Source organism: Macrotis lagotis, chromosome 5 (assembly GCF_037893015.1).
Source record: "Macrotis lagotis isolate mMagLag1 chromosome 5, bilby.v1.9.chrom.fasta, whole genome shotgun sequence".
NCBI lineage: Eukaryota > Metazoa > Chordata > Mammalia > Peramelemorphia > Peramelidae > Macrotis > Macrotis lagotis.
In genome coordinates this window covers 251,173,520-251,195,657 of record NC_133662.1, presented here as the reverse complement: position 1 = coordinate 251,195,657, position 22,138 = coordinate 251,173,520, and the positions used below count along the sequence as shown (strand labels likewise).

Here is a 22,138-nt window from a genome sequence, read left to right as displayed (position 1 = left end):
CTGTTTCCAGATTCAGATTCTGATGGGCAATGTTTTTAAAACATTTCTCTGTCCATCCATTGGGAATGGTTAAACAGGTTATGGTACATGAATACTATGGAATATTATTCTTCTCTAAGAAACCTTAAATGGTAGGACTCTAAAGAAGCATGCAATGAGTTACAGGATCTGATGCTGAGTGAAGGGAGCAGAACCAAGAGAACAATGTATACAAGAACAACAGCATGATGGGATGATCAACCTTGATGGAAGCACCTTCTCCCAGCAGTTCAAAGAGCTAAGACAGTGTTATCCCCATCCAGGAAGAAAACCAAACCAAAACAAAAAACCCTTCAGAATCTGAGGAACACTTTATAAAAATTATCTCTTATCTATCTCTTTCCCTTGATCTTAATTCCTTATACCAAAAATGACTAATTTTTAAAGATTTATCAAAAAAATGTATATACAATGCTAACCTGTCTGTTCACCGCAGGGAAGGGGGTAGGAAGGCTACTTTCTCTCTTAATGTTCTAGGCAACTTTCTGAGATGATAAATTGCAGAGAAGGTGCAGTTCTGCCTTGGTGAAGAGAGTAACACTCCACGGAGCTCATTTGGCCATAAAATTTCAGGTTTAGTCCAAAATTTCTTAGTTGGAGAACAGACAGAGGAGGCAGGATGGGAGGTTATTTGTGATAATTCATCTATCCATCCATCCATCCATCCATCCATCCATCCATCCATCCATCCATCCTTTCATCCATCTATTCATCCATCTATTCATCCGTCCTTGCATCCATTATCCATCCATTCATCCAGCCAGCCAGCCAGCTATCCCTTCATCCATTCATTCATTTATCCATCCACCTACCCACACACCCACTCACCTACCTAGCCATCCTCCCACTCGTTCATTTTCACATCTCACTTCCTTTGCTTAACCACTCTCCAGATAAGCAATTTTTGTATCAAATGTGCAATTTTATGGCAAAATGTCATAGCTTAAAAAATGCCCCCTTGCCAGAGAATACACCATATGTCCATAGGTGCATATTGTGGCTAGTCGCTTGCACATCATTTCCCTGGACATAGTTTTAAACCTATTTTAGATCCTTGGGTGGTGGAGGGAAAGGAATAAGAGCAACTTTGAAGACAATCTCAATCCAGATGCTGTTTATGATTTTCAATTTGTAGTAAACTTAGAAAACAGCTGGAGGCACATCTCTCTACCAGGTAACAGAGCTCAGGTGGGAAACTGAGCAGTGGCCAAGGCTACCAGGTCTCTTGCAAAGGAATCTCTTTAAAATCCATTTCCTGTCCGGTCCCATCATGCTAGCATGTCCTGGCCTCCCTGTTCATGTCAGTCAGTGTCCCTTGCCAGTACTTCTTCTCCCCTCCCAAACAGGAGGAGCTCTCAATTAAGCAAGGCCCAGCAAACTGCCATTTTCCCATCTCTCTTCTGCAGGCAGCCCAAATTACTTCCCAACATCCTTGCCTTTTACTGCTCTCTCAGGTCACATCAATTGCGAGCATCTCTAGTTGAGGCTGCCAGGATACCAGAGGAAAATTCCCTGAAAGGATAATGAGAATAATTTGCTTTTATGCAGTGCCTTCTCTTCAAAGTTCTCCAAGTACCTTTCAGACAATTAAATGTTATTGTTGCAAATGGGGAAACTGAGGGATTGTCAAATTAAGCAATTTCCCCAGACAGACAATCAATCAGTGAAAGAATTTGGACTTCCTGTACTTCTCCACCCACTCTCCTTACTAAAAAGCAAAGTATACACACAAATAAGAGTAGTTTGGTTTCTCCTTTTCTCTGAGCAGGAAAACCTGGAGAAAGGGAATCTGCGATCTTGCTAGCTGGGTGACTTGGAAGAACCCAAAATCTCTGAGCTTTTATTATGAAGGAACAGTAATTCTTGGATTTAACCCCTACCTCCTGATGCTCAGTATTTATGTGGCCTTGGGCAAGTCATTTAACCTCAATGAACCTCGGCTTCCTCATCTGTAAAATGAAAGAATTTTATTATTTCACTTCTGAGGTTCCTTCCAAGTTCAAACCTATAATCTCTATGAATTTGTCCAATCCATTCCTAAAGCCTTCAATATACTTCTTTCTCATCTCCAACTCTGCCTTCAACACTAAGTACCAATGTATTCACCTCCATGAAGCCTTCCTACATTCATTCAGATAAAAGGGTTGGCCACCTCCTCACATTTGCTACCCTCCCATGCCTGCCTATTTTTATTATTCTACATATAACTTATTACATAATGACATTCTCTTAATCTCCTTATGGAGCTGAATGCAAGTTTGAGGGAAGGAACAAGTGCATAGCATCATTTACTGCTGTTTCCTCAACTCCTGGCAATGAGCTATGTACTTAAAATGTGCTTAATAAGTGGTGTGGATTAAGTTGAATTTACTCATATCAGAAAGAGTAATTAAAGATTTTGATTATAAAAGAAGCGAAACTGGCACTCATCTTCCAACTTTTAGCAATGTGTAAATATTGCTTAATGACAAAAGAAGTGGACTCAAAGGGAAGAACATTTATTTTCAAGGAGTGCTTTGACACATAGCACCATGAGACCTTGGGCAAGTCACTGAAATTCTCAGGACTCTGGCTTCCTCTGTAAGATGATAAGTTTCAGTGGAAGTGCTGACCTGCATTAGTTAAGGAAGAATGTTCTGGACTTACCTTCAGAAGAACCTAGAAAAACTAGTATGAACTGATGCTGAGTGAAGTAAGCAGAACATTACACATACCAACAGTAACATTGGATGATGAACAATTATGATGGACTCATTCATTTCAGCAGCACAATAATCAAAGACAATTCTAAAAGACTTGGGATGAAAAATGTTATCCAAATCCAGAGATTTATTCTGTGGAGTTTACATGGAGACCAAAGCTTACTATATTCGATTTTTAAAAGTTGTCTTATGTATTATGTTTTTTCTCTCTCTGATGTTTTTTCCCATTTTGATCTGATTCTTCTTTCATAATATGATTAATATAGATTTATGTTTAACATAGTTATACATGTATAACCTATATTAGATTGTGTTCTGGCAGGGGAAGGGGATGGAAGGGAGGGAGGGAAAAAAATGTAAATCTCAAAACCTTGCAAAAAATGATTGTTGAAAACTATCTTTGCATGTAGTCGGAAAACAAATAAATACAATATTATTTTTAGAAAGAAAGTAAGCACCCTGTGCCAAGGAAATTACAGAACTATCTATCCTGATCTCCAATGATATTAAAAAGGATCTAATTAAGTCAAGAATATGGTTTGCTTCAATGGGAAGTCCATTGTGTACAACCAAGTTGGATAAATGTTGCACCTAGACATTGGCTCAGATATTTTTAATGTAGTGGTTGCTACTGATCTGGTCTTTGGAGCTAGCTATAGGAAAGAAGGGATTCACTGTCTCATTTCTAGTTTCCCAGCTACTGAGCATTCGGACTGTTACACATAGGATATGACCAACACCCTGTCATCCCACTGAGCTCTGGCGTTTCTACCAACCCAATGCCATCTGAATTCCTCAGGTGGCTCTGAGAATGAATCCCACAAGTCCTCTTATCTGTTCATTTGCAGTCATCTTGTTGGGGTCACACATAAGTATCCATCTCATTAGGCGCTGACCCCTACCAGAGCAATCATCATAAAGCACCATGAGCTCTTCCCAGTTCATTGGATGCATAGAGGATTTAAGGCAGGATGAAATGAACGGGAAAGATGGTCTGGTCTGGTTTAATTGCTTCTCAGGTGGCCTCTCATTTACCAATTCTGCTATGAGAAAGAACCAAAACTAGCCTAGCGAAACAAACATAAAAGACCCAAAGTACTTGGGGAAATTCAGTTTGATTCAGCAGCTCCCAGGGAGATTGTAATTGCCAGATTGAAAAAGAGATATTGCAAGAGTCTGGTTGGGCCACTGAGTGTTTCCTCTACCTTACAGAAGCAAGATTTTAAATTTCTCTTGGGGTAGATTTAATGGGCTGATAACTTTGTCCACATTCTTTTAACTTTGAATCCAGTGGATTATGGCTCTGTCCTCCGTGACTCAGAGTAAGAAAATGAATTATAATTAGAAGTTGGCTGTTGTCCTTATCAGCACACATTTTGAGAAGATGAAGAACAGGGATGTTCAAACAAAAGTCATCTAGAATACAACCCAAGCTTGAACCCGAACCCTTCTTTCTATTCCCTTCAATAAATTAAAGAATTGCTGTCCAAATTCTGAATTCTAGAGGACATGTTTAGTCTAATGTTTGAAGATAGTTGTCCATTCAGACATTAAAGACTGAGGACACCAGCTTCTTGCTAAGGCCAGGCTAAAAGAAAGTCTGGTTTGCAACCCCGTCTAGTCATTACTCTTTGACCACACTATTATAGTCTTTAATTTTCACTAAAGTACATTCCAATTCCAATCATTCAATCATCACGCATTTAATAAGTGTCCAATTTGTGTCAGCTCTATGCTAAGTGCTGGGTGGAACTACAAAGAAAAGCATTTAATGGAATCTATCCTCAAGGAGTTTACATTCTAATGAAGAAAAACATTTTACATGTATAGATATAAATAAAACAAATACATGTATTGCACATATAAACATGCATGTATTGCACATATATACATGTGTATGTTTATTTCAAAATATATGAAAAGTAACCTCACATATGTATTTTAACTTGATCCTCCCAGGTTTCCTTACTCATAAAATTACTTTTAATGATCTGGCATGTCATCTAAATGTATTTATTTTGCTTACATTCCCTCCTTCAACCTTCCTAGCAAATAAAATACAGTTTAGGTTTTATGAGGACTAGGGTTGATTCATTCTTGTGTTGTCTCTCTAGTGCTCTGAACATAGTAGGTGTTTAATTAATGTTCATCAAATTGATTGGAATATAACTATCTAGAGCCATTGCCTACACAATACCCAAACACCTGGCCAATTTACCTAAAAAACAAACTATCTTTTTTTTTTTTAGGTTTTTGCAAGGCAAACGGGGTTAAGTGGCTTGCCCAAGGCCACACAGCTAGGTAATTATTAAGAGACCGAATTTGAACCCAGGTATTCCTGACTCCAGGGCCAGTGCTTTATCCACTATGCCACCTAGCCGACCCTAAAACAAACTATTTTTAGAGAGACATCATTGTCTGGACAAAACAAGATGCATAATGGGTTGCCTTCCCTCTGCATTTCAATCTGTTGATCTTAAAGTCATGAATTCCATGAAAACCAGGAATGACATGTTTTTATACATATGTGTAAAATATTTTATATAAATAATATCTAACATAGGTCTTAGGCTAGAAACTTGACCTGTGATTCCCCTGTTGTAAGGATTCCCAGATGAGACTCTTCTTCTCCCAAATTTGTCACTTGCCATCATAGAGAGTTGCATAAAACACTTGGGAAATTAAGTGACTTGTGTAGGATCATACTGTGTGTTAGAAGTGAGACTGGAAACTAGTTCGAACATCTGAATCGATTGCTCTACACCCCTACCATGATATAGCCCAACACTTTACATTCAATTTTCTGACAGTATTCTCTTCCTACCTAGAGACCCTAGAGACCCTCCCCACAAGATTGCCACTTTTTAATTTTTATGTCATACATGCTAGTATGTATGCATGTACACAGATAAATATATGCACATATGTATTGTGTATATATACATAATATATGATATATATAGATAAAAGTATACATATATGTATATATCTCTCCATATAATATATATATAAATATAAATATGTATATATATATAATGACTGAACAGCAACAAGTTATCAATGGAAGATATGGGCAACATTAAGGAATAGATTTTGACCACATGCTGAGAAGGCTTTTGGATCTGTTGCTCCTTAGAAACCATGACTTTTGCATAGGACTCATCCTCTAACTCTCCCAGCATGGGTGGGTTTTTGGGGTTGGGTTTGTGGGTTCATTCTTCCCATCTAAAATTGAGAAACTATGCTTATAGTCTTTCTGAGACAGTTAAATGGGAGCCCAAATTTTCTCCATATGTATACATATATATTTATATAAGTATAAATATATATGTACACACAGACACAAAGACACACAGACACACAGACACACACACACACACACACAAAACGTGGTTTTGTCCTGTTCTTTATCCTTTAGAAATGTCAACTCCTTGAGGGCAGAGTCTGTTTTGCTTTGGCCTTTATCTCCCCCAGAGTTTACCCCTGTCTGACCTAGAGAAAATGCCTCATTAATCCTTGTTGGTTCATTGCTTCCAGAAGACATTTTTCCACCTACACAATAATCCACAAGACATGAAAAACAGAACAATAGGATGGTGACTTAACCATTTCTAACTAGATGTAAAAACGAGCTTGTAAGATACCTTAGACCTCTTTCTATCTATATCCCATTGAATAAAGATGAGAATGAGATGCTTTCCAAATCTAGATATGAGTTTGTAGATAACGATGCTTGTTAAAATTTGTTGTTCAATCATTTCAGTCATGTCCAACTCTTTATGACTCCATTTGGGGTTTTCTTGGCTAAGATACTGAAATGATTTGTTATTTCCTTTTCCAGCTTTTATAATAGATGCAGAAACTGAGTCCAAGAGGGTTTGATGACTTGTCTAGGGTCTCACACTAATAGGTGTCTGAGGCTAAATTTGAACTCAGAAAGATGAACGTTCTTGACTTCAGACCCATGGCTCTGTGACCACCGGACTGCCCCACTTGTTAAAATAGCGAGTATCAATAAAGATCCTACCATATGACAATCTCTCTGCTGGGTGCTTTTGAAATAGCTCATTTGATTCTTATAACAATCCTAGGAGGCCCATATTATTATCCCCATTTTATGGTTGAAAAAACTGAGGCAAACCGGTTAAATGACTTTGCTATTTTGATCACTCAGCTAGTAAGTGTCTAAGGCTGATTTTGAGCACAGTTTTTCCTGACTCCAATCTTAGTGCTTTATCCCGTGCATTGGAAGCACACACTGTCTTGCTGAGGCTTCCTCAGCAATAATAAATGTTTGTCAAATTATGCTGGGCTGTACTTGCAATCTACTGTTCACTATCTTATCAAGTCATACAAAATGGTGTTGGGTTATAGTGTGCTGTGTGGTATGATTATATTTATATGTATATTGTATTGTATTCCTTGAGATCAAAAGAAGGCACATGGAGAACCCTCCTGGTGCATTTGTAACCAAGAAATATAATAGGGCCTAAAGGAAGACCTCCAGCATCCTGGGTGGGCACTTTGTAGAGGATTTATAGAAAGATATTCACAACCATCGACAGCTTAAAAAGCTATGGATGGGTTGCCATCTTCATGGGGAGAGGAAGGCCTCACACTGATGAAGCCTCAGATCTAATGGAAAAATGAAACTGCATCTCAGAGACAAAGCCCTGCCTGCAGTCCCCCTCTCCACTCCCATTCCTTAGTGGTAACTATTTCCATAGCAACTGTGACTTGGGGAAAATTCGGGCTCGCATTTAACTGTCCCAGGAAGACCATAAGCATGGGCTATCAGTTTTGAATGGGAAGAATGATCCCAGAAACCAAGCTACAAAAACCCACCCATGCTGGGAGAGTTAGAGGATGAGTCCTGTGCAAAAGCCATGGTTTCCAAGGAGCACCAAATCCAGAAGCTGTCTCAGCAGGTGGTCAAAAATCTATTCCTTATCATGCTGTCCATGATTGCCAATGATAACTCGGTTCTGTGTTATTTAGACTTTATCTCTGAATGACAGGCAAATATTGATCATTCAAGTGAATGGAAGGAAGCAGAGCTACAAATGAGGCCCCAAGGTAATGTGGACGGATCTGGGATCAGAGGAAATGAGTTCAAATCCTGCTTTGGTCTCTTAGTATTTGAGTCACCTTGCCTCAATTTCCTCCTTTGAAAAATAAGAGGCTTTGAGTAGACAGTCTCTTGAATCCCCTTCCAGCTATTTGTGGATTATTTTATTATCCAAAACTGAATAATTTGAGTTAGCTTTACCAATAGCAGTCAAAGGTAGAAGGATTATGCCAATCACTTTTGTGAAGGCATCATATTGGACAAAGCCTTGACTATAGAGACAGATGACCTGGTTACATCTGACTCTGCCCCTTACTAGCTATGTGATCCTAGGTACTTGTGATGTTCCTTACCTATAAAAGCAAAAAAAGGAATGTGTTGGACTCTATTAATTTACTAACTATTGAATATTTATCAAATGTCTATGTTCTCCAGTAGGGCAGTGATACAAAAACAGAAATAAAAAGTACTTGTCTTCAGGGACTTGTAATAATAATTAACAAGAGTGCTAACATTTATATTGGCATGAGGCTTCAAATCTAATGGAATGATGAAACTGCATCTTAGAGACAAAGCCTTTCCTGCAGTCTCCCTCCCAAGCCCATTTCTCAGTGGTAACTTTTTCTCATTTGATCTTTGCAAGAAACCTAGGAGGTAGGAACTATTATTATGTTACTTTACAGATGAAAAAACTGAGGCAAACAGACATTAAGGCATTGGCCCAGAATGCTTTCTTGGTTGGGGGGGGGGGGGAGACCACAACACATACAATAAATACAAAATAATTGAGGGACTGAAAAAGTAACTGGGGAATCAGGAAGGGCTTCTAACAGGGAGGTGACTAAGGTATTCATGCCAAACATGGGGAACAATGACAAGAGGCAGAATTTTATATCTCAGATTCAGCAAGTGGACAATTTGGCTTGGATAGAGATTGTAAAATAGGGAGTTATATAGAATAAGCCACAGAAGCATTTTGAGCAGAGGAGTGACATGGTCAAACTAACTCATTCTGATAGCCTATCTGCTATGGCATCAATCATGATATTATGTCTCCCACTCCTCACCTCACCAAACTGTCTCTATTTGACAAGGGCACAAATGTTTGACATGCTCAAAATCTCCAAGGAAAGATTCCAAGCATCTAAGAATTTTGAAAATCCAAGACATTAGCCCAATGATCACATTGTGGAAAATCTTTTCATTGCTAATTCAATGGTGGTAGTGAGCCTCCCAGCCCCCTGATAACATGAATGCCCTCTCAAGTAGGAATCCCTCTCAGATAAAACTCCACAGGTTGATGTAATTTGAACTTGCTGGGTCCCCACCTTCTAAGATTCTCTGAAACATTCACTTTCTAATAGAAAACTATGCTGTATTGGGTAATGTCCATAAAAAGGTTTGTAGCAAAAAAAAAAAAAATTGGCTCTATAGTTAGAGGTCATGAGTTCAAATACCGCCTCTAACACTACCTGTATCATGTGAGCAGTTCAGATAACTTCTCTAAGGAAAGTGAGGAAGGTGTGAAAGAGATTGGAGAAGATATTCCCTGATATCTCCTTCAGATATATCTCTAGCTCCATGAGGTTCTTCTGGAAGTCAATGAGCTTTGTGAGGCATCTTACCTTTCCCCCCCATCTCCCTTAACTTTGGACCAAGAAGCAACTCATCTACCAATTTCTGGAGACAAAGGAATTCAGTAGGATATCAGCACCTTTTAGAACCCAAATCAAAACTCATCATAGAATTTCCTGATGCATCAATTTTTGGAAACCTTAACTGTGTCCATTCATGATGTATGTCAAGGGAGATAGAGCTGCTCCTCCAAACAGATTCAACTACCCATATATGCATAGTACCTTATCCCTTTGGATGAAACCATGATGATAGAACTTCTAGCACTTTCCAGTTAATCAGATAGACCCAAATATTATGGAAAGGATGACAACCATACTATACCTAACCCCATTTGTGGCCCATTCTTTATATCTTTTCCCCATGTTGTGTCCTCTTCTAAACCTGAAGATTGAACTGCCTAGACAAACCTATATCACAATCAAAATGACTTCCTTTCTGTTCCTCCCATAAGTCCTCCTTGACTGGAATGTCATTCTTCCTCATCTCTGGCTCTTGGCTTCTTTCTAAACTCAGCTGATTCTATCTTTCCCTTTATCCCTCATGGTTAGTGTTTTCTTTCTCATTAAATTTTCCTCATATTTCCTTGTATCTGAACAAGCTCTGACCCTCCATAGAATGGAAGCTCTTTGAGAAAAGGTCATATTTTTTCCACATGTGTCCCTAGTAAAATACCTTGTATAACCAATAAATATGTGTTGAAAGAATATAAGAATAAATGAATGAATGAAAGTCTTAGGATTTGGAGGTTCCATCTGTGAAGGATTAAAGTGGATACTTTCTATTTTACTGAATCAATCAAGGCTTGCTAAAGCAAGCAGCCCAAGATCATTGGACAATCACGCCACCCTGTCCGCACTCAATGTAATTAGTTATTTTGAATAGTATAACATAGCCTCAGGTCTCAAATATGGCACATATTGGCCATGTGATTGTGCAAGTCACTTAAATGATCAATTCCATAGACAACTCTCTAAGATGGTAAATTGTAAAGTGAGCATTAATAGGCATTTGGTAAGGGAATGCTCTATCCTGGTAGTTCCCTATACCTGTGAACTCACTGGTCCAGGCCCTATTCCCCATAATTATGTGAAAATGTACAGAAAATTTAGGTTTGAATTTCAGATCTTTCACTTATATGTCACAGGGTAAGATGCTTAAATACATTGTGCCTCAGTTTCCTTCTGGAAGAAGAGAAGATCAGATCTGCCAAACTTAGAGACTCTTTCAACTTCAGAAACAAGGATTCCATGAAAAAAAAAGATTCTATGATATTCTGTTCATTTCAGACCACATCAAGAACCATGAAACTAAGACATTATGAATTCATAAGAGAGAAATTAGTGTTAGCACTAACAATAATATTAAAGTTCCTATTACTGTCACATTAAAAAGTGCTACAAGCTTCCTACAATAGCATTGTGAGATATTACTGTGTAAGTATTGTTCTCCTTAATTTTACATAGAAGGAAACTAAGGCTCAAGGAAATTAAAAGATTTGCTAAAGGTAGAACAATTATGAAATATTAGAGGCAAAGCCTGGGTCTTTGACTCTTAGTTCAATTCTATCCCCTTCACCACTTGTGTCTTCCTTTCCAGAATACCTTAGATTTTAATGAATTGGGGGATGTGTACTCCAAGCATGTGAAGACATCCTTTGGCAGAATGAGAATGGCAAATGAGAAAATTTTATTCCAAAATACTTAAAGGTGACTGAATCAAATGCTGTGGAGAACTTTAGGCTTGATCCAATATCGAAGACATCAAGATTTCTCACTGTCATTGCCAAATCAGCTTGATTTTTGTTTGCCATTGGACTTTGATGACTCTGAAAAAAGAGAATGAGTCTGACAGATTTGTGCAACTCAGCCTCATTTGTATCCAACACACCCAAAATTTGAAGGCATCACCCTACAATGTCATTGGTTCTCTCTGAAAATGGACAAGCAACTGAGTAGATTATAACTGAGTAGATACTGAGTATAATTGTATTTATTAACTTTATATTTATGCTGGATGTAGTTTATATTTATTGTCTTTCCCATTTGAAATGAAGCTCACTAAGAGTATAATTGGGAGATCAACCTCATTTCAACCCCTTCATTTTGTCTGAACAAAGATGATAGACCTATAAGAGTTCCTGAAAAAGTAAACTCAACTCTTCATAATGTGGAATAGCCAACATCAATCCATACACATCTATTAAATAGCTTTTGGGTGCTGGGGTGCTGAAGATACAAAGGAAAAAAAGCCCAAATCAATCCTTATTCCCAGTGAGCTTTCTTTCATATGGAGAAGACAATAATTATAAGTCATCTCAGTCTAGAATTAGTCATCATTCACTGTTGGACCAGAAAGATTAGAGTTTCTTTTGATGATGTTCTCAACTGCAAAAATTCTGTCCAGTAGAGAAAATTGTTCTGAGTCGTTCTTCAGAATCCCATCCAATAGAAGGGTTTTTTTTGGGGGGGGGGCGGGAGGAATTGGTCAAAAAGGAGAATGTTTCATGGGAGAAAAAGGGGAGAGAATTCTCAAGTCTTGAATAATAAAATAATAGGAAGTCACCTCTGGATCCAAGTTTGGTAGAAACCATTCCAAAATGAGAGATTCCCCCCTAAAAAAATACTTCCTTGACTTGGCAAGTTACTACTGCCTCTCTGCTGGGGGATCAATGGAAAAAACGTGTTAAACTTGGTTGTCAGGAATTCTAATCCCACCCCAGACATTCATGATACTAAGCAGAGGCATTTAACCTCTCTCTGCCTCAGTTTTCTTATCTATAAAATGGAAATAGTACCCTATTTCAGCAGTTTCCTTGAGCATTAATTAAGATAATATTGATGAAGTGCTTTTAAATCTTCAAAAATTATATAAACAGGTATTATTATAGTAGGTACTATATAAATGTTAGTTATTATCCTCATTTTTAATAACAATTACTAATATTTAATCTGTCGTATTCACAGATCTCCTCTAACTGAACATCTGAAGCTCCTCTAAGTTTTCCTATGGGTACCAGAGGTAGCAAGGACATTTTACTGTCTCAAAGAATTAATTGGTAAAACTTTAGCTTGATTTACTCAGATTCTTATTGAGAGATCATGGTGCATCCTGGTATCCAGTGTCATCAGAGGAGCTGTCCACTTATGAGCCACAGTGTGCTCTTGATTGCACTTTGACCTTCTCAACTTGGCCACAACATGAAAGAAGTGCATAGTCTAGGAGATGAGAGTTAGTTAAAACCTAATCTTTGTCAAGACACAAAGACCCCATTTTGAAGAGCATTGTCCACACTGATGAGCACAATCTAAAGAACATTTGATCTATTGGACATTAGTTTTCAATAGGTTCCTGTGGACTTAGGTCATCAAAATAAGTGCCAAAAGGCATCTCAGAAGGAATTTCGTCAGATTTAACCATTACTCAGATGAGAAAACTAAGGTTTAGAGATGGGACATGATTTGGTCAAAATCATATTGGTAGTAATGGCATAGTCAAGATTTGAATCCAGGCCCTACAGTTCCCAGCTCAGTCTTCTGTTCACTGAATTGCAGCTGTACATCTTCACCATCTGTGAGAGGTAGGATGCACAATGGAAAGAGCTAGATTTAAAATCAGGAAAGCTGTGCAATATTTCTAACCTTGGGATTTATTGTGGGACTCCAAATAAGTCATTTTACATATTTCAGGTTCCTTAGATTTAAAATAGGGATAATAATATTTGCATGACCAACCATTTTCAAGTCATAAAGCCCAAAATAAATGCCAGTTGAATGGAAACAGAATGCAGGATGATGTCAGTATTGCAGAACACTATAGATAATATTGATAAATTTGGAAACATGATGCCACAATAACATAATATGGGGCTCTGACCTTGTATTAAAAAGACTATGCCTGATCCCCCGAGACAAAACTGAGAGCTAGTTCTGCCTCTGAAACAAGTCAGCCAATGCAAGCGAGGAAATAGAACCTGTTAAGACACTACCTAGAAGTGGCTAGGTAGTGAGTTCAAATCCAGTCTCAGATACTTAATAATTACCTAGCGGTGTGGCCTTGGGGAAGCCACTTTACCCCATTGCCTTGCAAAAGCAACAACAACCAAAAAAGACACTACCTACCTAGTAGCTTCTTTAAAGATAATGGAGATGACTTCATTCCTTTTTTGTCTCTCAAGAACCACAAAAAATCATTTGGTTTTATCTGGAGAGTTAGCCAGGAAATGCTTTAAATACTAGCTGAAAGGAATTAAATAAAAGCATCCAATGGAAGAGCTTTAATTAGAACTTAGAGAGTTTGGCAAGCAATTAGAAGATCGAAGAATGGCACCTCTAACATAGATTCTTCCTGGCTGAGCCTTATGGAGGCAAAGGAAAATTCCATTTGTATTTCTCCGAGAGAGAGAGAGAGAGAGAGAGAGAGAGAGAGAGAGAGAGAGAGAGAGAGAGAGAGAGAGAGAGAGAGAGAGAGAGAGAGAGAGAGAGAGAGAGAGAGAGAGAGAGAGAGAGAGAGAGAGACAGAGAGAGAGAGAGAGAGAGAGAGAGGAGAGAGACAGAGAAACAGAGAGAAAAAGAGACAGAGAGACAGAAAGATGAGAGAAGAGAAAAAAGGAGAGAAGAAAAAAAAGAAGAGAAGAGAAGGAAAAGGAAGGGAAGCCAAAAAAGAAGCGAATGCAAAGAAATAAGAGAGAAGGAAAGAAAAAAAGAAAGAAAATTTTGAAGCAAATTTCAGCACCACATTCTTTACACTCCTTAGCAAGCCCGCTCAGCTTTTCTGAAACCCCAAGTGCCTCCCTTACTTATTGCCGGTGTGACCTTAAACAAGTTATTTGTGTTTTCTGGGTCTCATTTTCTTTTACTGTAAAATGAGGGGTGGTCTTGTCTTTTGAAGTCTCTTTCAATTCTAATCTCATGATCCTATGACTCTAGAGTCTCATTTAAGTTCCCAGCAAAATTCTTTCTCATCACCTCTAGTTCCTGTCTTTCTTTGCTTCCTTCTAGTCTCTTAAATCTTACTTTCTTCAGGAGGCCTTTGCTGGTCCCTTTTGTGAATAATTTCCAATTACACAAAATCTATATACCGAATTCATACTTTTGGCCTAATTTCGCCTCTGATTAGAATCATCCTGAAGGCAGGGGCTATGTTTTTATTTTTCATCATATCCCCATTATTAGCACAGAACCTGACACATAATAAATGCTTGCTAATTGAGTGACTGGTTATGAAGGCAATAGCCTTGGACTTCTTAACTTCATTTCAAAGTGAGGAAACCGAGGCTCAGGGAGACTAAGTGACTTGCCCAGGATCACACAGTTATTAACTGTCAGCTGTAGAATCTGAAGTCAAGTACCTCATTCTATCCAACTCACAGCCTCTCATAAATGTTCATAGTATTTATGGTGTTTCTAACATCCACTAAGGGCTTTCAATGGGCTAAATCCTCATCCACTCCCTCCTTTTATTGTCTGGCAATTTATTGACAACTTGCTTTATGCTCAGTCCTAGACGAATACAGGAAAAACTTTAAAGAGAGATGACATGCCCAGACTACTTTCAAGGAGGTTAGCTGAGGACCTGAGAAAAAAATCACAAGAAGAGTTGGTTGATAATATGAGCATTCAATAATGAGGTAAAGCAGTCCAAAGACAGACTCCTATTTCTCATCCCTCAGGTGATTTATCACTTACTGCTGCTCCCATCCTCCGGAAACCTTCAGAAGAGAGGTGATAGAAGGATTTAAAGGCACTCACCCCCCATCCTCCATTGACTTTTATTTTTGCAGTGAAGATGGAGATCTGGGGGGGCCAGGACTCCTTCTATGACCCTATCAGCCAACTCCAATCACCACCTTGAAATGTAATAACTATGTTTCTTAAGTAGCAACCAGGCCAACTCTCCCATATAAGCTGTACCAGGTTCTATTGTTTTTATTTCCTTACATAATTAGTTGCTTTCTTGTTCTACCTTTTTTTTTTTTTTACCTCTGACTTTGGATGACAGCCCGGCCCTTGTTTACATGAGGTTAAAAACACATATTGAGAATGTTTCTCATTAACATGCACCAGGGGATCTCTGGGAAAAGCAAGCTGACTGAGGATTGCTCAGCAGTGAGGCTGCTTCATTTGGGTAGCCACTTGACCTGGGGAAGGTTTTATTTTTCCAGCTGGAGGGGAAAACAAACCTTTGGTTGCATCATTTAAAATGTGGTCCTCTATCGGAGAGAAGAGTATTGTAAAAGAGCAAACCACGGGATACCACCATGCTGAAGCAGAGTTAGTTCTCTTGTTATGAGCAGTACAAGGTAAGGGACAATGTGCTACCTTTGAGTCTCAAAGTTGTGGGTTCAAATTTAGCCTTAGACACTTCCTAGCTGAGCAAGTCGCTTCATTTCTCTAGGCTTATTCTTTATTGGTAAGCTGGAAGAGATAGTCTTAATGACCTCTCTGGTCCCTTCGAACTTAGGACAAAATATCTATAAGAAAATGCCAAGTATTCCAGAATGCTAAACTGGAAGAGAACTCATCTTATTCTACAACTCGGAATGATCAAGAGCTGAACAAACAGTTAGAGGTCATCTTGTCCAAGTCTTCACTTAATAGATTGAGGTTCTGAAGTCACGTGACTTGTTCAGTGCCATTCAGGTGACAATGGTCAATCCTCAGGTCCTCAGGTTTTGGTCAATGCTCGTGCTACTCCACGACTGGAACCAATTCATCAGTCAGTATTTCTCATCTTGTACACCAGGCACTGTACTATGGACCAGATATGCAAATAAGGAAGGAAAAAAAGATGGAAGGAAGGAAGGAAGGAAGGAAGGAAGGAAGGAAGGAAGGAAGGAAGGAAGGAAGGAAGGGAGAAGGAAGGAGCTTCAGGGAGCCTCCATTCAATTCAAATCCATTCTTTTTGACAAATGGTAAAACTGAGACCCAGAGAGAGAATGTGATCTACGAACATTCACATGCAATGGCAAGGTCTCAGTTTGGCCAGTCTCCTCATCCACAGTTTATTGTTCTTTTCCCTTCAGAGCTATACTTTTTGGTTTAAAAAAATCAAGTAGATCTCAGAGTCTTCTCAAACTGCACTAGATTTAAAAAAATCAGTGACTGTTATTGTATCTGCCTTTCTCTCCTTAGGATTTGCTTCAAACTCCTCCCCACCTCTAAAATTGGAATTCTCCGACCTATGTCCTCCAGGAAGCCCTTCCTATCTGCCTCAGTGTATGCTGATCCTTCCTTTTCCTGAACTTCAGCCTACAGTTTGAACCAAACCCCTTGCGCTTGATCGGAGCCATAATTAGCATGTGTCAAATGAGGCTTTGATCCTTGGGTGCCAACATCTGGGGTAGGCATCTATCCTACCCACAGTGGCCATCTTTCTCTGTGCCTTCTTTCCTAGCTCTCTGATAGTAGGGAGCATCAGTGTTCTAGGTCAGCACCTTCCAGATCCCATTAACATTGACTTCTCTAAAGTTCCCCTTGGGGTGGGGAGGGGTGCAAGGGACACATTAGCTCCTCCAGGTATAACTACCACTATATTCTCACTATTCCACTGGAACCTCCCCTCACCTAAATTTGCCAAAGTTTAGATAGGCAGTTATTTGACACAGGCACTTGAATCTATATTAGCCTGTTTTTACCTACCCGATAGCGTGCTGTGAAAACAAAATGAAATAATATTTATAATGTACATAATACACATTGTGGATGCTATATAAAGATTAACTATGACTAGTCTTATTACTGCCACTGATTACTATTGTGTCCATCCATCACTCTTCCTCTTTCTCCTCCTCCTCTTACTACTCCTACCATTACCACTACCTACCACTTCCACTACTACAACTATTACCACTACTCTTGCTACTACTATTTTTCATGATGAGAAATTTTCAAAGATGAGAATTTCCTTGAGCAGGAAAGTCATGCTTGCATCTCCAGTGTCCCATGGAGCCCCTTCACACAGTGGATTGTCAGGAGATAATCACAAATTAAATGATTCTAAGATCAGTCATCCAATTAGCAGAAAATCTAGATCCTTAGTTTACCCTTAGCCCACTGGTTATTCCCTGTTTAGGTCAATTTATTTGTATCAGAGACTCATAGATTTAAAACTGGAAGAAAGCTTCAAGGGCATTGTCCAGCCTTCTCCTTTTATGGATGAGGAAACTGAAGCTCCGAGATTAAGATGACTTGCTCAGTGTCACAAATGGCTATGTTGGGATTCCAAGCCAGATCTTCTCGCCTCTTACATTCAGCACTCACAGGAGCCAGTTGGGGAAGAGAGAGGAGGGGTAATGCAACTCCGTCTTTTATCATCCTCCTGGAAAACATTTTTAAAAGATTTGGAGGGAAAGAACTGTGGGACTATCCACTAAAATGACATTCGGAGCTTGTGTAAGGGATCCCACGATAGTCACTCCCCAGGGAAAATTGCCATGATTTTATCTTCTTGGAAGTTTTGAGCAAAGGATCGGTCACATCACACACATGTGGTGAGCATGTTTTGTTAAAATTTAGATGAAAACTTTCCCTCACCCCGATTCTCTCAGACATGTAAGACTTGGCTTTGCAAAGGGGAAGGGGGGCAGTTGGTAGGATAAAAAATGAAAATATTCTATTTCAAAATGGCACAGTGGTCCTAGAGTCGGGAGGGCTTGAGTTCAAATGTGACTTCAGATACTTAAAAATTACCTAGCTCTGTGACCTTGGGCAAGTCACTTAACCCCATTGTCTTGTAAAAACCAAAAATCAAAAAGGAAAAAAAAAAAACAAAAGATAAGAAAGTCAGAAGTCCTGGATTTGATTCCTGCCATTAACTCTGGGTGATCCTGGGGAAGCTTCTTCCTTTCTTTGGGGCTCAGTTTCTTATTCTATTAAGTGAAGGGTTGGGACTAAATGACCTTTAATATCCTCCCCAGTTCTGAACTTTGATGATGCTAGGGAATCACAGATCTAGTACCTGTAGTGGGCTCAGAGGTAATCTAGTCCTCCCACTCATTTTACACATAAGAAAACTGAGGACCAGGAGAATAAAGTGGCCCTTAATCAAAGTCATCAGAGGCAGGAATTTAAGCGAATACTTTGAAAATGGACTGGATTTGGATTTTTATTTTTTTCTGTAACCTCAGCCAAGTCACAAATCCTCTGAGCCTCAGTTTGTTCCTATACAAAATACTCTACAATTTTAGAGTTAGTTGACTGCTAAGGTCTTTTTCATCTATAAATCTATGATTCACATCCCCTGCCTGCTTCCCTATGGAATCTTCCCACTTCTGAGCTGTCAGAGGCCTTGTAGATCATAATCCCAATGCTCATTTTATAGATGAGGAAACAGAGGCCCAAAATGTTCAAGTGATTCATCCAAGGGTATTAGGAACAGATGACCCTTGATTGGTAGTAGAATTTCCATCCATACAACTGATATGATCCACATTTCCTCTGAGGTCTTCCTTGATGTTTTCTTCAAAATCCCACTCCTATCACAAGACATAGACCAAAAACATACACAAGTGAAAAGATTTTTGAGAGGGCTAAGGAAAGGCAGGGAATTCTGTGCCTCCCTGCAGGTGGGGTCTCAGCCCCTAGCAGACAGGTAGAGTCTGCCTTCCCCAGGGCTATTATCTCTGGGCCCCACCAGGATGGAGGTGCCAGGAGCATCTGCCCTATGTGGCTCATCCATAACCCGGCCCGCTTCCACCGCGATCATTGTCTGAGTTAGCTAATGGCAGGGTAGGAGGGTCTCCTGCTGAGATCCCATTACCTTGTAATTTTCAGCTTGTTCATTGTTGCAATAAAGCCCCTCTGTCTTATGATTTTGCCCGCATCCACAGCTCATCTTCTTGAGAGCTACAGTGTTTGAGATGCTTTCTGGTGGGGCTTCATTGAGATAAGTTATTGAAGTCAAACCGAGAGGCAAGCATCCCGCATACTGCTATTCATCTCAAAATTTATGTTCCTGGTTCCTTTTGAAGGTCTAATGTAATCACAAACAATGGGTGCTGTATATGCTTAAAAATTCATAATTTTCTCCTACAATGGCTGGGAGGGGGGAGCCAGAGTTAGCAGGAGAGCTCAGCACTTGGAGCTCATTAGTGGAAAGAGACGGAGAATAGCTGATTTTCCTTTTGGATGCCATCCCCAAGTGATGGAGATGCTGCTTTCATTCTGAGCCACTCGGTAAGGAGGCCCAATCATTTCTAGAGAAGCTCATTAACCCAGCTCAGGAGTCAGGCTGCAAAATCTGCAAGAGAATTTTTTTATATTTTTAAAATCCAATCCTTCATCCACCTCAACCATTATTCCTAATATCCTATCAGAGGATCATAGATTATTGCTAGAATATTTGAAGTCACAGAAGCCTGGATTTAGACCTGGAAGCAATCTTCCATTGTAAGACCCACTGAAAAGAAGGGTCTTAGACAAGAGTAAGCAGAGCTGGGAGAATCTAGGTCTCCAAATTTCCAGTGTTCTTCCTTTAACTGATTCTTTAGTTCAGCCTGCACAACACCAGTAAGTGAATGTTCCTGAATCCTTTACATACAGCATCAATCAACTAAAGAGTAGATTCCTATTAGATCAAAGATTAAATTCAAACTCTATTTGTCTTTTTGGTTTGGTTGGTTTTTGCAAGACAATGGGGTTAAATGACTTGCCCAAGATCACACAGTTAGGTAATTATTAAGTGTCTGAGGTCAGATTTGAACTCAGGTCCTCCTGAGTTCAGGGCTGGTGCTCTATCTACCCCACTACCTAGCTGCCCCTCTCTATTTGCCTTTTGAGGCTTACTATGAATTGCCTTTTTCAAACATAAGATAATAGATACAGGGGTGGCTAGGTGGCACAGTGGATAGAGCACTGGCCCTGGAGTCAGGAGTACCTGAGTTCAAATCTGGTCTCAGACACTTAATAATTACCTAACTGTGTGGCCTTGGGCAAGTCATTTAACCCCACTGCCTTGTAAAAACCTAAAAAAAATAAGATAATAAATCTAAAACTGAAAGAGAAATTAGAGATCATCTCCCTGATCCCTCAGTCATTCAATAAGCATTTATTAAACGCCTTTGGTATGCCATATATCATACTATGAATGGGAGCTTCAAAGACAAATGTGAAAACTATTCCTACTCTCCAGCTTATATTCATTCAGGTTAGAAACATATATACTTATATATTTTACAACGACTATTTATAGGTACATAATTACAACTATTATATATAACTATACCTATCTATATACATCCTATATAAACACATGTGTTTATAAGTATATAAAGTATCATATGTGGATAGTATCATAAAAGTGTCAGATATCATTATTATTATTATTGTTATCATCATCGTCATCATCATCTTCTTCAATAGGGAACATACATTGATCTAGCAAAAGCTAGATTTTTTTATATCCTTCTCTCAACCCTGGTTTAAAGTTTTAAATTTTCCTCTGTTCAAGGTCAGAACACTTGGACATCCCTCTTGGTTCTTAATGCTGAGGCAAAAACTATCCTTCACCTTGAGAACATTGGAAAGACCATGAACTCTCCATAAGGAAAAGACAAGAAGAATGCCATACCTTTCTACTGTTGCCATGTTCTACGGATTCTTTCCATTTGTATTTTGTTATTCTTTTCTAAAAAGGACACCCCAAGGAAGGGAGTTTATCAAAAGGACATTTTAGCAGTCAAGAAAAAAATTGAATATGTAAAGCAAAAATCCTCTCCTTTGGTCGTCCTTATCATCTTTTTTTGTGTTGACTCAGGACCAAAGTTTGCTGAATTTTGCAGTTTATAACTGAATAAAGAATGCAGAAGTTTGGACTATGTCACCTATTGGTTCTTCTGAAGGAATGCCTTCAGTTCTTCAGTTTTCATGATCTTTACTTTATTTTACATAATGATTTGGTTTAACTTTGAATATAATGTTGAGGTGCCAACTACTCTGTTTTGTATAGTATATATTCCAATCTTCCCTTAATTTCATGTAAACAAGGAGAAAACTGTGTTATTCTTATTGTTTTTCCATGGAATATGCACAGGATTTTTTAAATTTGATGTGATCGTTCTAAAGATCGCCTATGTTCATTTTGTTGGTGAATAAAACTTTTAATTTCTTTCTGTTGGTGTTCTGTGGATTCTTTCCATTTGTACTTTGTTCTCCTTTTTCTAAAAAGTGCATTCAATTTTCTCGTAGCATTTCTCTGACCATTGCTTTTATGCATTTTTTCCAAATGACCTAAAATCCTTCTACTCTTTCTTTACATCTATCTTTATAGCATATGATTTTATTTTGAAGCATTTTTATGTATATGTGTATTTTACATGTTTTTTGAGTTTGTTTGATTAATTTTCCTTCTGCCTCTTCATTTAAAAAATTCTAGGTCTCCTGGAATTATTATCATTATTTTTATTATTATTATTATTCAGAAAATCTACTTAAAATTTCTTAGGCTTATTGTCTTTCTTTTATTATCTGCTATCATCATTGTTTTCTTCTTTAAGAATTGTTATTTCTCTCCTTAATCTTTTGATTTTATAGTCAATCACAAAGGGGTTCAGGGAAGGATTTCCCATGATATCGCTCATGGGAATCTTAAACAAACTTTCACAGTTGGCTCTCATCCCACCTCTCTCCTTTTTTTCTGCTAATTACTTATATCTTTCTTTTTAAAAGACATAAATAGCATCTCTAGTTTTCTGTCT

General features: G+C 38.6%; 1 long non-coding RNA gene across 2 annotated transcripts; it reads left to right on the top strand.

The window, feature by feature from the left end:
• The first annotated feature begins 15,515 nt into the window (after positions 1 to 15,515).
• On the top strand, positions 15,516 to 21,525 carry LOC141490164 (uncharacterized). 2 transcript variants are annotated; one of them, XR_012469077.1, is made up of 3 exons: positions 15,516 to 15,745; positions 16,578 to 16,785; positions 20,893 to 21,525. It is a non-coding gene; the product is annotated as an uncharacterized LOC141490164 (long non-coding RNA). The 2 variants fall into 2 exon arrangements; XR_012469078.1 differs by having other exon boundaries at positions 16,578 to 16,871.
• Positions 21,526 to 22,138: the final 613 nt, after the last annotated feature.